This window comes from Zootermopsis nevadensis, unplaced genomic scaffold (assembly GCF_977971745.1).
Source record: "Zootermopsis nevadensis isolate Lab colony 2312 unplaced genomic scaffold, Znev_1.0 Znev_ptg000016l, whole genome shotgun sequence".
NCBI lineage: Eukaryota > Metazoa > Arthropoda > Insecta > Blattodea > Termopsidae > Zootermopsis > Zootermopsis nevadensis.
This window is the reverse complement of record NW_028259148.1, coordinates 5,132,341-5,154,987: the sequence shown is the minus strand read 5'-3', so window position 1 is coordinate 5,154,987 and position 22,647 is coordinate 5,132,341. Positions and strand designations below refer to the sequence as shown.

At 39.0% G+C, this 22,647-nt stretch overlaps 2 protein-coding genes across 5 annotated transcripts in view; one reads left to right on the top strand and one right to left on the bottom strand.

Annotated features, from left to right (window-relative positions):
- LOC110836801 (tectonic-2) overlaps positions 1 to 22,647 on the top strand; it is a 134,477-nt gene that overhangs the window by 53,755 nt on the left and 58,075 nt on the right. The gene's annotated exons all lie outside the window — the stretch shown is intronic.
- The window catches only part of LOC110836803 (uncharacterized), a 77,490-nt gene that overhangs the window by 35,620 nt on the left and 19,223 nt on the right, over positions 1 to 22,647 (bottom strand). The window lies entirely within an intron of this gene.

Genomic DNA, 22,647 nt, shown 5'->3' with positions numbered 1-22,647 from the left:
GAAGAAGTCACACGGCGAATAAGGAGGGTGCGGGATGACGGCCATGGTGTTTGAGGCCAAAATTGCCGAACTTTGAGGGCGGTGTGCGCTGGCGCGTTGTCATGATGCGTCGCATGTGGAGTTCTTTAGAATCAGCTGACAGGTCCCATAGCCTATCCCAACAATGTCGCACAAGTCGTTGATGGTACGACGTCGATCTTCGTGAATGGCCTGCCGAATCTTCGTAACATTTTCGGGCGTTGTGCTCGAAGATGGTCGTCCAGAACGCTCGTCATCATCGCCAGAGGTTCGGCCATTTTTAAAACGTGAATGCCACACAAAAGTTTGTGCACGACCCATTGCGGACTTCCCAAATGCTTGCTTTAGCATTTCATAGGTTTCTTTAGCCGTTTTGGCGAGTCTTTGGCAAAATTTGATGCACACGCCATTCCGAAATCGCAGGAGGGTCGGTGTAATGCACTACCAAAACGCCCGTAACTAAGAAACAAATGCTAATTCGATGATGCCGGCTGGCACACTGATTCACTATGAATGTAGGCCGCACCCCCTAGCGGCAGAAGCTCGTAGTACATCCGGTTCGCCCTCTATTGACACAGTGTTGAAACTTTCCGATCGCACCTCGTAGATGAAAAGACAGCATTAGATGAGATATTAAAGATTCAATGTTAGGGCGTGTACTGGCTTCTTGTGGCTTAGGGCGTGGTCCTGTAGTAGGTTTTGTGGACACAGTAATGAGCGGATAATTTCTTAACCAGCTGAGTGCCAATTAGTTTCTTAAATAGGACTGCTTTATTTAGTTAATTAATTTACATTATTGCGTGATTACATTTTTGGTTTTTGCAATAAATGTAACGAACCCCACTGTGAGAACTAACCTATACCCTAATAAGCAATATTTTACATGTGATTACCTCTGCACATAAAATGATGTTATACTGTAGATGCAATGGTGTTTGGAAGAAAGGCATGGAGTATAGCAGTAAACAAGTTTAATAAAAGTTACTAAAATTGTAAGTCGACATTTCCTTTTATCTGGATATCTTACAGTCCCTCCTATATACGTCTTGTACAACTGTACCTTTCAGACGCTTCAGTCTAATTAGTTTTCTTTTTCAAAGGAGTACACGGCAGGTGAGTGTCGACTCTGGAGAAACATCAAAAGGTTGCGGTATTACAGTGAAACATTTAATGTCCTTATGACAGTGCTTTTTAAAATTCCCGAAATATAAGTATTATCGAACGAACGTTAAACACACAATTCAGTTTTATTTTACTTGAAACAATAAAAAAAACTGTAAATGTTTGTAGTCCATGTGGCATTATATCTACCAAATGGATTTTCATGGACAGTGTATAGTATGTTGGGTATGTGCTGCTGTAGATTTTGTTATTCTTCTCCTTGAATCAGCGTCATTTTTGAGGAGTACGCTTTGTCATTTACATAATTCCACAAGTAAATGTAATTGAGATCGGATTACCGAGGAGACAAAGAAATCTACCCATTCAGTTAATTCGAAAACTGAGAATTCTGTTCTTGTAACACAACATTACAAAAATATATTGTGTTATCGTACTGAAAGATGTTACCTCCCTTAAGTCGTTGTCTTGCGTGTTACACGTCACTGTTTAGCGTCGTCTCTGCGCATGAAAATGGACCTGTCATATCTTTTAATGTGAGTGCACACTGCACATTCATTTATTGGGGTGTCTGTTTCATGTTCTGCGTACTGGGTGCTCCAGAACCCCAAATTCGACGCGTTTGTTTGTAATTCCTAACATTTGGAGTGTTGGTTCGTCATATAGACTTAATGTGATTTTGCTCAAATATTTACGTACTCTTTTGTCTCTCGTACAAACGCAGAGAGATTATTTGTCCCTTTAATTACGAAAATGGGCAATGTACAACTCATGATTCACCCATAATAATATGATGCCGGTTTTAAGATACTTTCTTTTGTTGTTATTGAAATTTGAAATATCTGAAGTTTTTAATGGAAAGTCTGTATAACGCTTACGACATCGTGTGTTCTTTGTGGTGTCTGCTTTCTGTTGTGTTGATGAAGGTAGTCACAGCACTTGCCCCCTGGGAGCTGGGGAGGGAAATTTGCTGTCATTTTCTGAACGCTGTTCTCTCGGAACGACAAAGTGGAAGGCTTAATCACAATTTTCTTTCATGTGGATACAGCATGAAAACGTGTAAGGATTTTATAGAAACGTCGCAAGTTTCTGTTGCTATGTGATGCCTACTATTGATTTTCACTCTCTGAAATTTGTTTTCTTTGAAATTATGATACGAAAATTGTTATAATAATGGTGGTGTTTTTTTACAACCGCGATAACTGGAACTTAAACGACCTGTGAGTTTTAATATGTTTATTGTATGCGTGCTATTTGAAACGACATTCCAAGCCAATTAAATCGTGATGTGTAAATATGTAGAGAGAGGATAATTGGAAGAGTCAGAGAAATGAACGAAAGTTTATGAAGCATTCGCACCTTTAATGGATTTTCCTACAGTTTTGCCAACGTAATATGGTCCAGAGTTTGTCAAGTGCCATTTCGTATATTTTAAGCCTTTTTAATATACATTTGAAGTTATCACGGCGATGAAGATGTGGATGTCGGTTTTCTGTGTTGCACTGCCGTGTGACTTGTAGGTAAATACGAACGTTTCGGAGAGACAGACTTCAGCCCTGAAGATGGCGACAGTATGCTTACCGAAATATTGGTATATAGGCCTGTATGCAAGTCCACGTGACATAGAAACTCAGAAGATGAACATCAACTAATCTGAGAAAGTTCTGTATTCCGTTTGCCGCACAATTTTTAGTGTTTAACCTAAATAAAAAATCTAATGGAAGTCTGTTAAGTAGCTACGGAGATGAAATAAGGCGGACAGCAAAACATTCCCATTATGCGTTTATTTTATGAACTTTGTGCAGAGAATACTTAATCGTTACGTGCAGTGCAGATTATTATTCTGAAGTGAGCCGTGGAAGTAAGTCATGCGTATTGCGTTGCTACAGGCGCTCAGTTTATTATGCGGAGTAAACATGATTATTTAACAAAATAATTTAAAAATTTATAAACAAATTTAATGTGCTGGAAGTTCATGGAATGTAACTCAGAGACGGCTTTTACTAATAACTCATTATATGAATATTTAATTTATCAATGAAAATAGGTTAGAAACCAGCTCTGGAAAGTAAATAGAATGATAATAGTAAAAGTAATTTGTTTATGTATCTTTTATAAATAGACCAAGCTGAATGATGCATAAGCCTGCCGTGTTTCGTATTTTTAGGATTAGAATATGTATATTGTGCAAAGGAAAATGCAGGTTGGGAAGTGAAAGTTTTTACCAACAGCAAATGTAACGTATGAATAGCTTGTTATTCCGTCTAATGTCTTGCGTCTTCCTTCCATTCTTTGTTTTATTTCTTTATCCCTGTCTTTTGCTGTTAACTCGTGTCGTGAATTGTGGTTCAAGAAAATAAGACGACGATGTAGGTTGCCAGCGTTACACGAACATCCGACGAAATTAAATGTACACAAGCTAAATGGCAAAACGCAAGAAGTCGGGAACATTGGAGACAACACGTTCAAAGAAATGCAGTTGTTATACATCTCCGTCTTCGTTTAAAATTAGTTATCACAGATACGTGTTACTTACCATAACAGAGTGGTATGCGGTGATGACTAAAGACTCTGTGATAGATCAATGAAGTCCGAAATATGTCGCCTGGTAAAAGTGAACATCAAGACAACGCTTTAGTAGCCGTCACCAAATTGCGGAAGGACTTCAGATTCTTTACTGCGCGGCTCTAAATCACCAGTACAGCGTTGCTAGCTGTGCTACGCTGCGAGTTGTGAGGTGTCTTTACTCGCCTGGATTCCGCTCTCCGTGTTGTAATGTTGTATGATTTTGCTGTGACCTCGAAGTATAAAATTTGTGACGGCTAGTATCGTAAATGATAGTGTGAGAACATGAATTTATAGTTTCGTTGTGTAGAGCCGGATAATTAACGATATTCTGTAATATTAAAAATATATTAAAATTATCCGTCAATCACAATATAATATTAATAAAAGATTAAAATATCATTTTACGTTCCCTATCGAGTACTCGATTTACAAATGGAACATACACTACATGTTTCGGCTATATATAGCCATCATCAGGTGTTATGTATTTAAACTTATCACTGAATTACTGATTTTTTGTCTTCATTTTTTCTTATGATGTTCTTGTCCTTTATATTTGTTTCTTCATTCGTTGTAGTATCACAGGTCACTTATATGTTTGTATTTCGTATTTTGTAGTGATGTCAATGTTTTGTATATGGACCAAGAAGTAATATCGTATCAGGTTTATGAGAGATCGGAGATGTACTGTACTGTATTGGATCGTGGCTGGTTAATCTTTTATTAATATTATATTGTGATTGACGGATAATTTTAATATATTTTTAATAATATATAAATCACAATATGACGCATCTACAATATCTGATATTCTGTAACTAAATTCGCGAATTGAAAACATTGGTTGAACCAAATGGTAGATCCAGACGAACCAGTAGGATTTAAACACAAGAAATGTTATGATGAACTTTACTACTGCGCTGTAACACTAATCTGCACTTTACGAAATGAGTTCTTCGCGTGGATCCAGTTGTTTCATAACAGCTGACTCATCTCATCATTTAGAATTATCTCAGTCACTCTTTTCTGGCGACAGTTCGCCATTTTACAGCCTGTCTGTCATTTGCTTGCTTTTGTATTCGTTTGTTGACACATGATGCATTATTTGCGAGCGTTGGAATGCTCCCGTAACCTGACAGGAAGGCACTGCTACCTCACAATGATGTTCAGTTGTCAAAAATATAAAAATGAGGACGCTACTGAAAAACTAACCCAGTCTGCGTGCAGGAGCTACTAACATTTATGAATGACCACTTTAATTATCTGCCTTTATATAAAATACATGTATACATTGTTATAAAAACAGTAAAAGTTTTTATACTGTGTATTATACCCTGCCACCTGCTCTAACAGTCAATAATTGTGTTTTATATATATGGGTTTTGTATCATTTTCAATGTAACCAGAGATTATTTTCTTAAACAGCGTTAACCGGTTGATCTTTGTAATGGTGAATAGTTGTCCTTTCTTTGCGGTACGGACTGAATTATTAAATATTATTTAGAAGAGCTTCGGCTTCATAAGGTATTTAATAAGTGGCGTCAAATTTTAATTGATATTTCCTCCACTGCCTGAGAAATCAGGGATTTCAGTCATCAAAATGGACCATCTGTTGCCTGATACCAGAAATCATGCGTAGTTATGTTCGCATTTTGGAAGTGCCTGTCACTGTTAGCAATATTCATCGTAATGAAGAAAGTCAGATGATCTAGGACGTGTCTTACCGATGGATCGCAGTAAGAGATGTTAAAGCTGATTACTGAAAAATTTCTCAAGCAAAAACAGTATCAATTATGTAACAAATGACTGATTTTGACAAAGGTAAATTTCGAATAACAAGGGAAAAATTTGATAATTATAAATTCGTAACATTTTAAATAAACTGCCGTTGATTTTAATAATTTTTTTTGTCTTCTATCCCGGCGGTATGCGATTTGATAAGAAGGTTGAGAACCCCTGATTTTAGTCATGCATGTAATCTCGGCCGGAAATTCCTGTGATTATACGTAAATTATTCAGAGATGCACCGTACAGCTGCAGCGAATATAACGTTCAGTGCCCGGTATAAGAGCAAGGCATTAATTATTAAAACGTTGCAATCTAGGCAGCCACGTCCTGTGATTCGGTGTTGCAGAACGGAGCAGCTTCAAAATATTTTACCTGCAACATAGAACTTAAAGGACCGTAGTTGTCTTTTAATACGTAGAAATGTTCAGTGTAAAATGTCGAGTTTTTGGTTGCAACGTCTTAAATTAAATTTAAATGCGCTCAAATTTCAGTGTCATAATTTAACCAAAGCACCACTTATATTATTTTTTTTCCCTTATTTAAATTAGACTCTTTAGAAATTTATATCTTAATATACACAGATTTACACCTGCCTGTATGATTTAGTGTGTGTATTTTTAAAATTAAAGTTGAAGATATCCGTCTTCTGGGTTATTGCGCTGTGTAGTCTGGTCGATGTTAACCAACGTTTCAGAGGTCATACTGCCTCCGTCATCAGGGCGATGAGTATGAAGATTTCTGTCTTCTGGGTTGTTGCTCTGTGTAGTCTGGTCGATGTTAACCAACGTTTCTGAGGTCATACTGCCTCCGTCATCAGGGCGATGTGACCTCTGAAACGTTGGTTAACATCGACCAGACTACACAGCGCAATAACCCAGAAGACGGATATCTTCATACTCACCGCTGTGAGAACCTCAAGTCTTACAAAATTAAAGTTATTTGTAGAATTGTAAAGTTGAATCTTCAATCATAGAAGGCAGTGGATTTCACTGACTAATTTCGGGTGAATTCGTCAAGGTTTTCCGACCAAAGTGATGTACATTTTCTATCTCTCATCCCATTATCCCTGATTTTATAACAGTTCGTAAATATTTTTCTGTCGTCCTGTTATTTTGTCTGCCTTGGGTCCAAATATTCCTCCCAGCATCTTGTCCTCAAACATCCCCAATCTGCTTCTCCCTTAGGGCTAGAGGCCCAGTTTCACGTTCTTCATAAAACAGAATAAATATAAAAAATCGTGACTCTAGCTTTCATCCTCAATAACTTGCGCGCTTCAAAGGAAAATAGCAAAGTACGGAAAATTTATTTGCCAGGGTGCTGAATTCTTAAACATTAAGAATCATGACGTAAGCAATGTACAAGTGTACTGAGATTTGATATTCTCACAGATGTGAAGATATGGATTGTGGTTTTATCGGTTGTGACGCCTTGTAAGTCTTGTAGGTGGTTACCAAGGTTTCGAAGAAACATAGTGCCTCCATCTTCAGGACCCTGTACCACATTTAAGATTACACGGCCTCATAACCCGGATAACCGCGATCGATTTCATGCTGAATAACAAAGATGTGCTGGTCTTAATTAATAGTTATTCGTCATCCTCTCCAGACAGGTTTATAGGTTATGTCACATGAACACTTGAATATTTTCATTTTAGCGCACTGTTTCCTGCGTTCGTCTCTCTTTAAAACCCAATTTAATTTCCATAAAGTACGGTGGATCGGTTTTAATTTTTGTTTATGCATATTGATTGAGATGTAAATTTTATTTTTCGTGTGTGATATACTGTATGTGTAATATATTTTAATTATCATGTGTATTATATTCTCATATTTATATTTATTTTCAGGTGAGTGCCATTTTTAATATACAATTGAGGTTTGAGGCTCCGAACAATGTAAGTAATACCATTAGTTTCTTTTCGTTGTTAATTAACAGACTTTCATTTTAATTATCTTATTTCGTAAGGAAAGATGGTTTTGTGTTACATAGGCTAATGTCTTACCGCCCCAAATAATTGTTAACAACTTTGTACATGCCATGCCACTAGACGCACCCCACAGTTGTACATTTTAATTTCATACCATTAATAATACCAACATGGCTGTCGTGCTTATTGCGCAGAAAGTAGCAACACGTGGCGCAAATTAATGTAAAGCCCAGGAATTTTTTGTGGTAAATGTCGAAGAATGTGTTGTTTTTTAAAAAAAAAATTGGAAGCAATATGGCGATCGAGCCAAGCTTTGGCATGTTGGCTTTTCATTTCACAGAGATAACTAGCAACCCATTTGAGTTTGTAATTTGAAATTTTGAGTTGAGACAAATAATAAACGCACGTACAAATCATGTATTAGATATTGCTTATATGTTGGCAATTAAATCATCACAACGGTTTGAATCTTTGAGGTTACGTGTAGCGAATTTATCGGAGTTGGAATCTGTATTAGTATAAATTATTCTCAATTATAATCACCAAATTATGTATAATTAATTTATAATTGCGTTATTTTCAGAAATTTGTTGGCTACGTGTGTAAGTTTTCAGTACTACAAGTTTTCTTTAATGATTTATAAGATTAAAAACACAAAAGAAATCTAAAGTTGTACATTTCACAAGTAATGTATATATTCAGATTATAATAATATGAAACTCTTAACTTTTGGCGTAGAACTCTTACGCCATGTTTTTTTTTTTTTTTTTTTTTTCCCTTCAGAAGCGTCTCGTAAGGTTACTTCACAAATAATTCGCCAATTAATAGTAGGCAGTTCGTTACTGATTCTTTACATCTCGACTCAGCTGCTTTCGTGTTTTAATTTAACTAATATCCGTGTACTGAAATGAGTTATTGTTCCAGTATCGATTTAGACTAACGTTAACATAGGAACAAGACTCCACCTATCGAACCTGCAAGAGGCCTTCTTTGGCAGTAACCACGCATTCTGTAAACGTGGGTGGAGGCCTTGCAGAGTTCTATATTACCCGCTTGACGCTCCGAGTGAAGAAGAAATGTCTTATCTGCAGAAAGAAACATTCTCTTCAGGAGGATATAGGCGTCTCCCGTGTGGGGCAGTGACGCGTACAGCAGGGACTGTGGCGTGCATGCGTACATAAATAACTGGTCTGCACAGACGCTGTTGGGAAACTTTACTTATTTAAAGTTGCGGCCTGTAATGGCTTACGTTAGGGTTAAATGAAACGGAAGTGTAGTTTCCCCATAGGAACTTCAGTCTTGCTTCGAAGGCTTTAGTGGAATTTGTGCAATACAGGAACCCATACACGAGATACCATACTGGTATTGGTACTGGATTTACTGTATGAAGATAGCTGTCTGTAATCTGGTAGAAATCTATCGACGTTTCAGCTGTGCCTGCTGTCTACACCATCAGTGCGATGAGGGGTCTTATGGTGGGTGTTACAAGTATCTCTGAAACGTCGGTAAACTTCTAGCAGGCTACTTGGCGCAACATCTTAGAAGACAATTCATTTTCTTACTCACTGCCGTGAGAACGTGAAGTATCACCCTGATTTACCGGTAGATATGCTGAATTTGTTACTTCTTGGTTTCGTACTTTAGTTAACATATGACAAAAGTCAGGGTACAGTAATTAAAATATTAATTGCGAAGAATGTTGTGGGAAATGGTTGTGGCTTTATAAAAGTTGGGTTATGCCAGTCGTTTACGAGCTTTATCAAGCCTGTGCGATGTTACGTATATGCATATGGACACAAATTAATTTCATATGACGCGAGGTGTAGTCGAAGTTCATCGAGGTTGTTTTTTTTTTGTTTTTTTTTCTTTCTTTTTTTCTTCCAGAGGGGAAACTTGGGAACGGATGAATAAACTGGCTTCCCGTTATGCATTTTCTCATATACTTGGTGCAGAGAGCTGACAGCATCCTAAATGAGTATCGTGACTATTTCTTGATGCGGATATATAGGCCTAAAAATAGGAAATCTGTTCAGTAAATATGCTATTTGTCTAGAATTTTATGTTAAATATCGAGATGGAATCAGTTTTATGATTTGCTCCTAGGGTTTTAATTTAAAGGCGTGTTTTATGGAACTGTGAAAATTTATTAAAATAATAAATTTTCGCAGCACCAGAGAGATCTAGACAATCGCATTTGTGAAGTATTAATTCCGTTTCCACTGTTGAAGATTTAAGGATCTAGCACTGTGTTTCAGGTCTCATAGTTCCCGCAAGTATGAATCTCTAGCGATTTCGTGACATTACCTCTTCGGCCCAAGTCTCTAAATATTATGGTTCTAGAATCGAACGAATTTTAATGTTCCGGAACCAGTCACCCCCGTAACTGCATTACTGCGCACTGAACCGATTCACGAAATGTTGCCAGAAATAGACCTGATCCCGGTGCTTTAATTTAGATAAAATTCCCGAGCTGTGGGAGTCTGAGCCGTTTGCACGCTTATCTGTCGACCTGCTGCACTCCAACACACCATCTCTTCAGTCAGCTATCACAGTTGCAATTCACCAATCTCATAATTTAATTTCGACCTACATATTGAGGATTCCATGGCTGAGGAAAAGATTTGTTAAAGGGAATATTTGGTCGCTGTCTTCTGGGTTGTAGTTCGATCGCCCTGATGATGGAGGCAGCACTAACCGTTTGAAACGTTGGTAAACGTCTACCAGACTGCACGTTGCTACAACCCAGAAGACAGTCATCTCCGTACTCTCAAACGTCAGAACCTCAAATCCTACTAAAAAATATTTGAGTGTAACAGGAGGACCAGAAACGTCGGGTATAGTGACGTTTCATGATTCTTACTCTGGTTAAGAATAGGTCGAGCTATAATTACACTCCGCCACGGTGGTCTAGCGGTTAGAAAGCTGGCCTTGTAATCCTGGGGTCTCGGGTTCGATTCCCGGCGGTGCCCGAATTTATAACTTGTGTTGGGCAAGGCCGTGGTCTAGGCAACACGGAGTTTTCCTCCGTGGCATCCCAACAATTACTCCATTCACACTCACACAGAAGAAGGCAATGGCAAACCACTTCTGGATCATCTGCCAAGAACGTATATGAACAGGTCCCAGTCCGAGAAAAGGATGGAAGGATCCTGTTCATATGGACCTGTCGTCAGACAGAACACTACAAATAAAAAACATACGTGATGGATAATTTTGATAGTTTTAAGCTTATCGAACCGTATCTGTGCCCTTTTTAAATTAATATTTTTCTTTGACTTCTTATACGAGCCTCTCTTCCAGTTGAATGTACATGTTTCTGTCCTTTAAGGATATTAGGCTGACGCTTTAATCACAATGCATGTTCTTGCAATGTTCCATAACGCGCTGGAGTTTTTCCTTAGAGCTTCTTGTAGTGAATGAGTGGCTGGCATTACCAAGGGTACACACTTTGTGCACTCATTTAGAACAAAGAAATACGACTCTGCCTTCCCATACGTCACGCCAAACTTTTTTCTTCAGTATGCAGTTTCGTTGTTTAGATAGAAGGCTTAGGTCAGAACGGGAAGGCAACTGGCTGATAACGAGATATTCAAGTTTCCCCATCACGGTATTTTTCCACGAAATCGTGTATCTACTACCATTTAGATAAATATGGCTATATTGTTGAGTTTTGCACCGCCTGTGTAATCGTCCTGATGTTTTGAAAGTAAGATTCTCTGAAACGTACATAATTTACTACCAAACTATAAGGCGCAAAATTTGAAAGTCGCCGTGAGAACATGAAAAATTATACTACCATTTAGTTCAGAATCTTATGTCTTTGCGTGTCCTATCAATAAAAATCATGAGTAAAAATTATAAATGCGGCTGTCCTTGTGTGGGTGTGAAACATGGTCTATTTTAAAACACGGTTTAAGATTGTAAGACTTGAGGTTCTCACAGCGGTGAATATGAAGATTTCTGTCTTCTGGGTTATTGCGCTGTGTAGTCTGGTCGATGTTAACCAACGTTTCAGAGGTCATACTGCCTCCGTCATCAGGGCGATCGCCCTGATGACGGAGGCAGTATGACCTCTGAAACGTTGGTTAACATCGACCAGACTACACAGCGCAATAACCCAGAAGACAGAAATCTTCACGGTTTAAGATTGTTTCAGAATAAAGAACCGAATCGGATATTTGATATCTAGGAGAGAGAACAAGGCTGTAGAGAGGATGCCAAATGAAGGCGATGATAATTCTTGCGTGTCACCAGACTATTAAAATGAAGGAGGGAGAGATGGGTAAGGTATATGGCACGCATATGAAACGTGAGTGGTGGTTGTTGTAAATCTTCAAATGAAAATACGTAGATAAGAGGGTATAACTGTGTGTGGATCGAATTACTGTGACTTAGGTTAGGGTCCAGTGCCAGGTTCATTCGAATGACGGTAATAAAATTTCGGGTTTCATAAATGGCGGACAACCAATTTAGCGACTGTAAGCTTTTAGAATTATTAGTGCAAGTCCGTAGATTTTTGTTCTGTTCTATTATAATTTGACGTTGCCCTGATCACAGACATTGCGTCTGATTTATTATCCAGTAATCGACTCTCTGTTGACCAATCCATGTAGGTTTTATAATCTACATGAAGACGGGTACGAATGTTTATGATTTTTTACGTAGGTAGAGGGAATTACAAAAATTGAATCCTCGAAACATGTAGATGGATGCCACTTTGCACGGTCACTTTTCATTTGGAACGTAAGTAGTATTTTATTAGTATTAAATTATAATTATCTGTTAAGCTTCAAAACACAGTACATTATCGTTTAAGGCATAATTATTCTCAAAAATACAGTTCTTTCCCCTTGTTATATAAAAGAAAATAGCGAAACAGAAATGCCAAATTCTGAAGGCACTGGGTTTGAATCCTGACCTGGAATCTGTTCTGCGTCGGTAATTTTCCTCACTCCGGTGATGATCACATTGGATTTTATACTTCAGGACTGGGAAAACCTGTATTAATTGGCGCGTGTGTTGAACATACATCTCTCGCCTCCCAGAGGGTCAATATCCATTTACTCTCAAAGGATTTGAAATTATATTAGTAGGTACTCAAATTAACGCTTTAATTAATGCCACGGATGTAACTCTACCTGGTGATTGCACGCGGAGATAAGATGAAACAGGATTACAGTATCTGACTTATAAATATAGTAACTTGAACATTGCGTGTTAGCATAATATCAAATTTTGTTACCCTTTATACAAAAAAGTAAGCACTGTTTAAATATGCTTACAGTCGCTCAGTTGTTGAAGAATTTCACCGCCCATTATGGAACGCGGGGGCTTATTACCTCCTTTACTAAAGCCTACCACCCGGCTCTTTCCTGAGCCAGTTGAATCCAGATCGTAACCACACGTAATTCTCCGTATTGGTCCCTTCATCCGGGTTTCCTGCGCGTTTTTCATATTTCCTTTTGGGTGGCTGTGCCCCACAGTTCTTATACCCCGTATTTGATTTAATTTCTAATATTTGGTGAAGGTTGCAAATTGCGAAGGACAACTCTACACAGTTTGATTCACAATTCAGTTAACTTCGTCTTTGATTCACGTATTCCCCACAGCACTGAGTTCTCAATTATCACCAGTCTCTGCTTTGCATGTAGCACAGGAAAGTATATTTTAATCATGAAGCTTTTAAATGGAAGACGTGAAATCCATTTATTTTGAACTGAATGGTAACAAGCATTTCCCCAAATTTAGTGTTATCTTAATTACTTGGTGAATGTTATTTTGATTTGTTAGCGTTGCTCTCAGATATCTAAACTTTGCAGCACTTTAGATTATGTAAGATGTTTTAGTTAAATGTTATTCCTGTAAGTTAATTGGCCTTCCAGTTACGTGCACTGGAAAGCACTTTGGTGTTTTGAAGATGGATGTTAGACCGTGTAATCTGGTACAGGTTTGCCTGAGGCAGTAAGCTTCTCGGAAACGTCGGTTATTATCAACCAGAGTTCAAGTAACATCCCAAGAAAATAGCCATCTTAATGCACGTCATAATCGGGGTACGTTAGACATTTGATAGCGTGTTTCTTTCCCTGGAAACCTATTGCAGAATGTTACAATCGATGGTGTCTTAAAATCGAGAAATTGCTGTAATAGTGAAGGGCGAAGCCTTGGTGGAATGTTAATTCATTCAGTATTTAACTTTTGACTTCTTGCTGTAGTAGTAATTTCGTTGCGATTCGAAGGTCACCCATGTTAGCATTTAATTTATAATTGCTTTTAACGAACTCGCATGTTAATGTACACTGTATACTTTATAGCCTTGTTTACTTGTTTGCTTTTGTCTGTTTTATAGTTAACTTCTCACAGATGTGTTGCCATAGTTAACGCTTGCCTGCTTTTTGCACTCAGTGACTTTATGCCATAGTAATTTACATAAAAAGGTGAATGACCTTTTATCCAGACATGGTGAGCCTAGCGATGATATTGCTATGAACCGATATGGGTATGACGTAATTTCTTCATAGGTAGGAAGTGAACTTTGTGGGCGTGTTCGCTAATAGATTGTGTGTTCCATTATAATTATAGGCCTTTTAATACTCGAACTGAATAAAACATATCAGTTGCTGATGTTAATTTAATGCTAAAACGTAGATACCACAAAGAACACAGAAATATAGGCTGTTGCACCCTAGTAGGAATTTTTAGTGTTCTGTCTGACGACAGGTCCATATGAACAGGATCCTTCCATCCTTTTCTCGGACTGGGACCTGTTCATATACGTTCTTGGCAGATGATCCAGAAGTGGTTTGCCATTGCCTTCTTCTGTGTGTGAATGGAGTAATTGTTGGGATGCCACGGAGAAACCGGGGAAGCCCCCGGAGGAAAACTCCGTGCTGCCTAGACCACGGCCTTGCCCAACACAAGTTAAAAATTCGGGCACCGCCGGGAATCGAACCCGAGATCCCAGGATTACAAGGCCAGCGTTCTAACCGCTAGTCAACCGTGGCGGTCTAGTAGGAATATCGCCAAAAAAGTAAACACAGAACATAACGAATTATCAGTTTGTCTCGTCACCAGAATAATGGAAAAGATTTGAGTCAGTGAAATTATATGTGACCTGGAGTCCAGTTTATAACAAGGATCTTTCGTTGGGTATTAACTGAATATGACCACTGATATCCATCAGTTACCGAAGTTTAGAATGTGTGGATCTTTACAGGCACTGCGCTCGTGAGCAGGACAGAGAAATAGTTTTATACAATTGATAACAGGGGATTTTGGGGATCGAACGAGGGACCTTTCATGCACCATGTCTGTTTCTAGCCACTGGAGCACAACTTCGCTCCTTGTGTTTATGTTTTGTGTTTATGCCGGGTCTAGGAGTCGCCCGTTGTGGGTAAATTAAGGTGTCTTTAAATTTTAATTATCAGTTTTAATTAATACTGTGATCGATGTTTATTGATGTGAGTTGAAATACATTTATGTGACTTCTTTTTCATGTTTATCGAAGTTCGCTAAAAATATCAGTTTATACAACTTTTATTCGCGAGTATTTGACATAAACCCACAGAAGTATTTTTGCTGTTATTTAAAGTGGGCACTATAATTGTCGAATCTAAATTTAAACACTAATGATCCCACAGTTTTATTACAAGTCTCCGATAACGAATACGGTAAAATCAGATTATCCGTTCTGGAGTTTGTCCATGATTTAATAGTAGAATATGATCAAGCTGTACGTCACATCTGCACGTGAGCACACCTTACGTTACCACCCTTGTAGTCAACTATTCAACCTTATCGTTGAACCCAAGTCACTGAACTCGCAGTGAAATTGAAGGCGGATTTCCCCCGCAGCGAGTGGAGCGTGCCATCTTAACGCGACGGCAGAAGGAATGAGGTGGTTCATTCCCAACCCACCGGATAAGAACGGTTATAAAAAGACGTCAAACTCTTTAATATATGACATAAAGCACGGAGCCACTTGTTCAGAAGTCACTGATACAAAGTTTGCTCTTGGCAATACCTGGACTCACTTACTGTATAAGTCGTTTTGCTTTTAATTTTCCCTGACGTCTTCATTTGTTCTAGTGAAGAGTTTGCAAAACTCTGCTTAAATTTGGTAGAATTTTGTAAGCATTTTTATGTCGCTCATACACGCTAGTTTCCTCGCCCTCGACTTCATTATCCGAGGAACAAGTTATTAGGGGGGGGGGGAGAGTACGTATTATGAAACTCCTCATTATGCAGTTTTCTCCGTCTTCCTGTTACTCCATCTTGGTGTTGAGGCTATAACGATTTTAAGTGGGAGCGTGTCGTCCATAGCATGCGAATATTCTCTGTATGAGTCAGGAAACTTCAAGAATGGATGGAAGATTAAGAAGATGGACCAGTAAGTCTTATTGGAGCACATTCTCGATGGCAGTCGAGTGTAACTTGTGTTGAGGTTAATGATCAGATTGATCAGCGTATCCGGAACAACGGAATAATGTCGCACAAGTCGTTGATGGTACGACGTCGATCTTCGTGAATGGCCTGCCGAATCTTCGTAACATTTTCGGGCGTTGTGCTCGAAGATGGTCGTCCAGAACGCTCGTCATCATCGACAGAGGTTCGGCCATTTTTAAAACGTGAATGCCACACAAAAGTTTGTGCACGACCCATTGCGGACTCCCCAAATGCTTGCTTTAGCATTTCATAGGTTTCCGTAGCCGTTTTGGCGAGTCTTTGGCAAAATTTGATGCACACGCCATTCCAAAATCGCAGGAGGGTCGGTGTAATGCACTACCAAAACGCCCGTAACTAAGAAACAAATGCTAATTCGATGATGCCGGCTGGCACACTGATTCACTATGAATGTAGGCCGCACCCCCTAGCGGCAGAAGCTCGTACTACATCCGGTTCGCCCTCTATTGACACAGTCTTGAAACTTTCCGATCGCACCTCGTATATAAAACTGCATCTGAAATTAGCATTATTCGTAGAAAGATGATTTGCAGTAGCAGCTTAAGGTCCATCCAAGAGCATTTTATAGTGAAGGAATCGGGAAAAGTTTTTGTACCATTTAACCAAAATGCATTAAAAAGTATGGTGAACACGTAAAAAGTAAGATACGACTAAATGCCATGCGATTTCCTTGAAGTTATAACACATTACCTTTACTCTTTTACGTACTTTACATAATGTTATATGTATTTACGTTTATCATTTGAGTATTCGACCAAGGGAAAGTTTATATACGAGGTGCGATCGGAAAGTTTCAAGACTGTGTCAATAGAGGGCGAACCGGATGTAGTACGAGCTTCTGCCTTTAGGGGGTGCGGCCTACATTCATAGTGAATCAGTGTGCCAGCCGGCATCATCGAATTAGCATTTGTTTCTTAGTTACGGGCGTTTTGGTAGTGCATTACACCGACCCTCCTGCGATTTCGGAATGGCGTGTGCATCAAATTTTGCCAAAGACTCGCCAAAACGGCTACGGAAACCTATGAAATGCTAAAGCAAGCATTTGGAGAGTCCGCAATGGGTCGTGCACAAACTTTTGTGTGGCATTCACGTTTTAAAAATGGCCGAACCTCTGTCAATGATGACGAGCGTTCTGGACGACCATCTTCGAGCACAACGCCCGAAAATGTTACGAAGATTCGGCAGGCCATTTACGAAGATCGACGTCGTACCATCAACGACTTGTGCGACATTGTTGGGATAGGCTATGGGACCTGTCAGCTGAATCTAAAGGAAGAACTCCACATGCGACGCATCGCAGCCAAGTATGTGCCAAGGCTCCTGTCTGAGGACCAGAAGCAGAATCGACTTCTCGTTTGTCAGGAGCTCAAAGATCTTGCAAGAACCGACCCCAACTTCCTTTCTAAGCTCCGTGTGACTTCTTCCTCTTCCCAAAGATGAAAATTCAGCTAAAGGGAAGGAGATTTGAGACGATAGAAGAGATTCAGGCAGAATCGCAGATGGTGCTTGACAGGCTGACAAAGAAAGATTTCTAGGGATGCTTCCAGGCTTGGCAGCGGCGCTGGGATCGTTGTGTTCACTCCCAGGGGAACTACTTCGAGGGTGATGGATGAATTTAATACCTGAGATAAGTGTACGGGTTTTTATACGCGCAGTCTTGAAACTTTCCGATCGCACCTCGTGTTATGAAATTTTAAAAGAGCAGTTTGGCATTTGCTTTGGTATCACAGTGAAGGAATTGCTTTTTATCATTAAAATTTGATAACTCTTTCCAAATGGAACACATCCCACATTTTGTCGGTTCATTTGATCTCATATTGGACATTGCAGTTTTCCACTGTGAGTTTCAGAAACCTCATAATGATATTCGTGGTTGAAATCACATCTGTTTATAACGTGGTCTTTGGTGCGGGGGAATTTTTGTGATTATACGCAGCATACAGCCATTTTATGCTTGTTAGTTATAAACTACGTTTAATTTTTGAACAAAGAACTTAAAGTTTATTAAAGTTGGAACTGTTTTCATATGAGAAGATTTAAGTATCGCATGGGCAGTTCATCATTCCTGTAATTAATTGGACACCCGAAACAAACAGACCAAAAAGAGCCGAAAAACATTCACATGTTATTTTTGTTATAACCAGGCATTTCGGTTTTTATAGCGTAAATGAACAGAGCCTTATTCTGTTATTTTAATGTAAACGAATGGACTGGATAAATATACATGTTTGCCTCACCATATACTGTATCATATGGAATAACAAAATAACACCAAATTTTCTCTCTAGTAATCGTTATAAAATAAGAATGATGATCTGAAAGTTTACTACTGGACTCGTGTCTCCTGAATGTGGTCGTATAATGTTTTCCTGAAAGTCCTTCCTACGTGTTCATTGCAGTGGAATGTCGAATATAGATGAAGACACATTTTTTCAGAGTTTCGAATACTTATGTGAGAAAAACTAAATATCGACTTTAAAAACGTTTGTAGCATGCTGAAGAAATGACGTAATTTCAAAGATGGCCTCATGGAGCCCATGTGTTGACATGATAGTTAAATGATAATTCAGTCCGAGAAGGCGAGTTAAATTCGTACACTTGTGATCTTTATGGAAGTTCCTCCGAAAACTCCGTTGAACAGTGGTCACAGATTTTGTGGAATGGAACACGAATATATAAAACTGTTTCTCGGGTTGAGTCACCATTTTACTGCTATGACAACGGTCGATTCTTTGACATGTTACGAGAAAAAAAAATCAAGTTCTCTTTCCAGCGACGTAAGATTAATTTCTGCTTGTCATTACGTTTCGTTAAATGTTTGAAACCTCTCTGATAATTTCTGTTTATCCTGTGTTGTTATTTTTCACGGGGTTTCTCGTATTTTGGCGCTAACCCCACACGCTGAGTAATTTTAAATCGTAAATCTGTACTGGCAGACACCACATACCCATATCCAGTAATCACGTTAGCCAAAAAAATCAAACCTACTTTGTTTTCCTCGTTCCAGTTCCAAAACACGTACGTTTTTAAAATAGCCAGGTTTGGTCTGCACTCCGGTGCCCTTACCGGTGCTGACTTGCCAGAAACCGGTTGAAAAACACGGCGAATGGGGACCCTGACATTGTCCTTGATGTACGACTCGGAGGTGTAACAAATACGGGCGATGTCAAGTTTCCCTTTTGAAGTTGTGCTGAGTCGTGATTTCATTGTTACGATGCTGAATTTTGTTCTGTAACCGCCCGGCGAATACCTGAAATGTCGAAGACAGATCTTCACGAGATCTAACTTAACTTTTTTATTTTCTGTACGTGTTCCGTTTCTGGTAAAATCTATAAAGTTCGATTAGAGCTCCACGTAAAATAGAATCGAGGCTCTGTGTTTGACCGACGCGAACTACAATTAAATTAACGTGACAAAGTTTAGCGTGCTCTTCCAACGCGCTTTTGTGTTAAAACGTATATAAAGTTTTTAAGTTTTAATGAGAGCCGAGAATAGAGCAGTATTGGTTTTTACAGACGCAATCCGAATTTTAGCGTAGGCTTGTTCCTTTGATATTCCACTAAAACCACACCACAGATGGGTTGAAATTGCAACACAAACCCCCACGTGTGATATGTAGTGAACACAGACCCCACGTCTCTCTACAACTGAAGGGTTCACTTTCCTAATGAGAATCCGAGGGAGAGTGTTCTTAGACGTAACAAACATGCACTACAGAACTAAGAGGAACCATGCAGGCACATAATTGCAATGTAACTACGGTTAATTGCAAAAAGTGTTCTTGAACTTAGATATAACAAGCACCCCTCTTCTGAAAGCGCAGAGTATACAGTGTGGCTGAAAAGACTGACTTTTAAAACAGTAGTAAGTTTGGACGGATTTGAATTGAACTGGGAAACGAATAAATCTTCTTGTACACAAATTTCAGTCGTCTGACTGACCGAATGATGGCGAAAAGGATATTTAATTTTGGGGTCTACTGTACATCGCAGAAATGGGAAGGCAGAACCGTGTTAAACCCCCGAGACCCTTGGACAACGGATGCCCGACTATTTTGTATGTACTAGTTCATAATCCTGGGGTCTCGGGTTCGATTCCCGGCGGCGCCCGAATTTATAACTTGTGTTGGGCAAGGCCGTGGTCTAGGCAACACGGAGTTTTCCTCCGTGGCATCCCAACAATTACTCCATTCACAAACAGAAGAAGGCAATGGCAAACCACTTCTGGATCATCTGCCAAGAACGTATATGAACAGGTCCCAGTCCGAGAAAAGGATGGAAGGATCCTGTTCATATGGACCTGTCGTCAGACAGAACACTAAATAAATAAAATAAGTTCATAAATGATAATTGGCGAATACCACGTAGAAACATATGAATTCTTATACAGTAAATAAATATATCCATAGAGTAACTACACTTTTAAGGTTCCAAAATAATTAGCCTGTGGGTAGAGTTATCTTTCTTTCACGTTCGTTACCTTGGCAACAGTATTTTGGTTTGCAAGGCATGGAAAAGATGTATGGTCTGCATTCCACAGGTTTCTACGTCAGCCGGTTTTTTTTTTTTTTTTTTTTTTTGGGGGGGGGGGGGCAGAAACCCGTTGCATCAGCCTCTAATTTCTATCCGCTCCTTTGTTCCTGGGTAATTTCACCGACAGTAGCAAGAAAGATCAGCCAGACAACTAGCGCAGTCCTCTACAAAACCGCCACAATTTTGTACTCCATAAACAGTGTACAGACGGATAGTCCGTGTTACTAAGTGTCCACTCCCTATCGGACACAGTGCTACCTCGTAGTTGTCACTCCTGCTTCGTATTCGGGAGGTCACGGGTTCAATCTCGTACCGGAGACTGGCAATCCTGAAGGAATTCTTGGTTTTACTCATTCTCTCCCGGCAAGTAGGATATACGAAAATAGGTGACGACCGCTCCCTTCCACATTCTTTCCAATTCGTTAGTCATCCTGTCATTCAACGCCATATAGTCTGAGTTACTGACAGCGTCGTTGAATAAGCAGAGTGCTTCTTAAGACGCTGCGTTAGAAGACTTGCGCGTATGAAATATTGTTTGCGGTCTCATGCTTGTTCATTCTGCATTTTTTTCTTTTTCCGGAAATTGGTTCCCAAAGTTTTACTTCTTGAAGCAAAGAGAAAGTTTTTAAAATACGTCATTAAGGAAAGTCCACAAAATGTAAGGATGTACTGGAATGAGCTTGTCTTTGTATGTATGTATGAGTCTCCTGACGTCCCATTCCTATTCGCCATTCTTCTGTACTTATCCTCTGCCCTCCTTCTGCTTGTCTGTGTTCTGGATTGCTTTCATCCATCCAACTCTTAGCTTCCTCTCTTCTACATTCCTGATGGTATCCCTTGTAGGATCAGATATCCGCTTATCGTAGGTAAAGAATTACAAAATTTGATATTGTAAACGCAACTTTTACCACTTAACATTTTTCTGTATTTTACCAAATAACAGGGTTTGCCTGTTGTAAGGGAGTTATGGGATACTTTGTATAATCAAGTATCGTCATCAGACTGGAAGACAGGATTGTTTATATATGCTTCGAAAATGTAGCAAAATTATTTTTTCTTGGAACTACAGCAACGGATCACATTTACATTCAGGGATAATTTAAGAGAAGGTAAATAAGTATTTTAAATCTGTCATTTCTCTCGTTATTTTGTTTGAGTGTGGTACGTGGCCTGTCGTCGTGCAGAAGAACATAGACTGAGTGAGAGTAAGTACTAAGGAGAATATTTGAACCTCGGGGGGTTTCCTGTTAAGTGTTGCGGGCGTGTATGCAACTTAGGATGAATGTCACGTTCAGGTGTTCTGCATGTATTGGCTTATCGGAGGTGTAACATCGCAGCTTTGCGTGCTGTGTCGTGTTCGATGGAATGGCCTAGTTGTACTTGCGTTACTAACCGCACGGCCCAGGGGAGAAACAGCAAGGTGGTAATTAGGTTCTCTCACGTTACCACCAAAGTTGCATTGCGCTGTGATTTAGTGGTATCGTTTTCTTACTTACCCACTGAGCCTATAAAAGTATTCGACAGATTTTTTTTTTAAACTGTGTAAAAACGTAACATGTAAAATATATCCACAGTTCATTTACCAGGGGACAGTAGTAAATCGATTGGTTGTTTGATCTTGATTAATAATTCAGTTTATCTCTTTCATAAGAGTGTTTGCCAGTAGCAACGAGTTTATAATAGGCAAACACTAATACAAATGCACAACACAAAAATACACTAATAAGGAACAAAATAAGACAAAATTAAATTAATACAAAATAATTATAATAATAATTTGAACAGGGAATGCATCATATTTATTTTATTATAGTTTGTACCACTGTAGAAAATATTTTTGCTCGTTAGATTTTATTCTGGAATTATATTAATAAATTCTTTCCTTTTGTGTGTAATTACTTTCTGTATCTCAACCTTTGAAACTTTTAGACATTCCTTAAAGGCATGGACAGATAATTTATTGACAGGTCCGTCATAATTGGTTTTGGTAGACGTGGCATAAACTATGGAAGGGAAATAAAAATGCTTCTTGAAGCTCAAAATATGAAGAAGTTAGTATCATCAGGAAGTAGTGAAATATTGAGAGACCCGCCTGCTTGCCGCTGTGTACACTGCTGTCGTAGTTTTTTGAAATCTTTCCGAGAAACGTGGTTTATATTCGTTTCCATGAAGGCTCTTAACTCATATTTACCCTAATATATGAAATATAAATGAACATCTTTGGTTTGTTTCTTT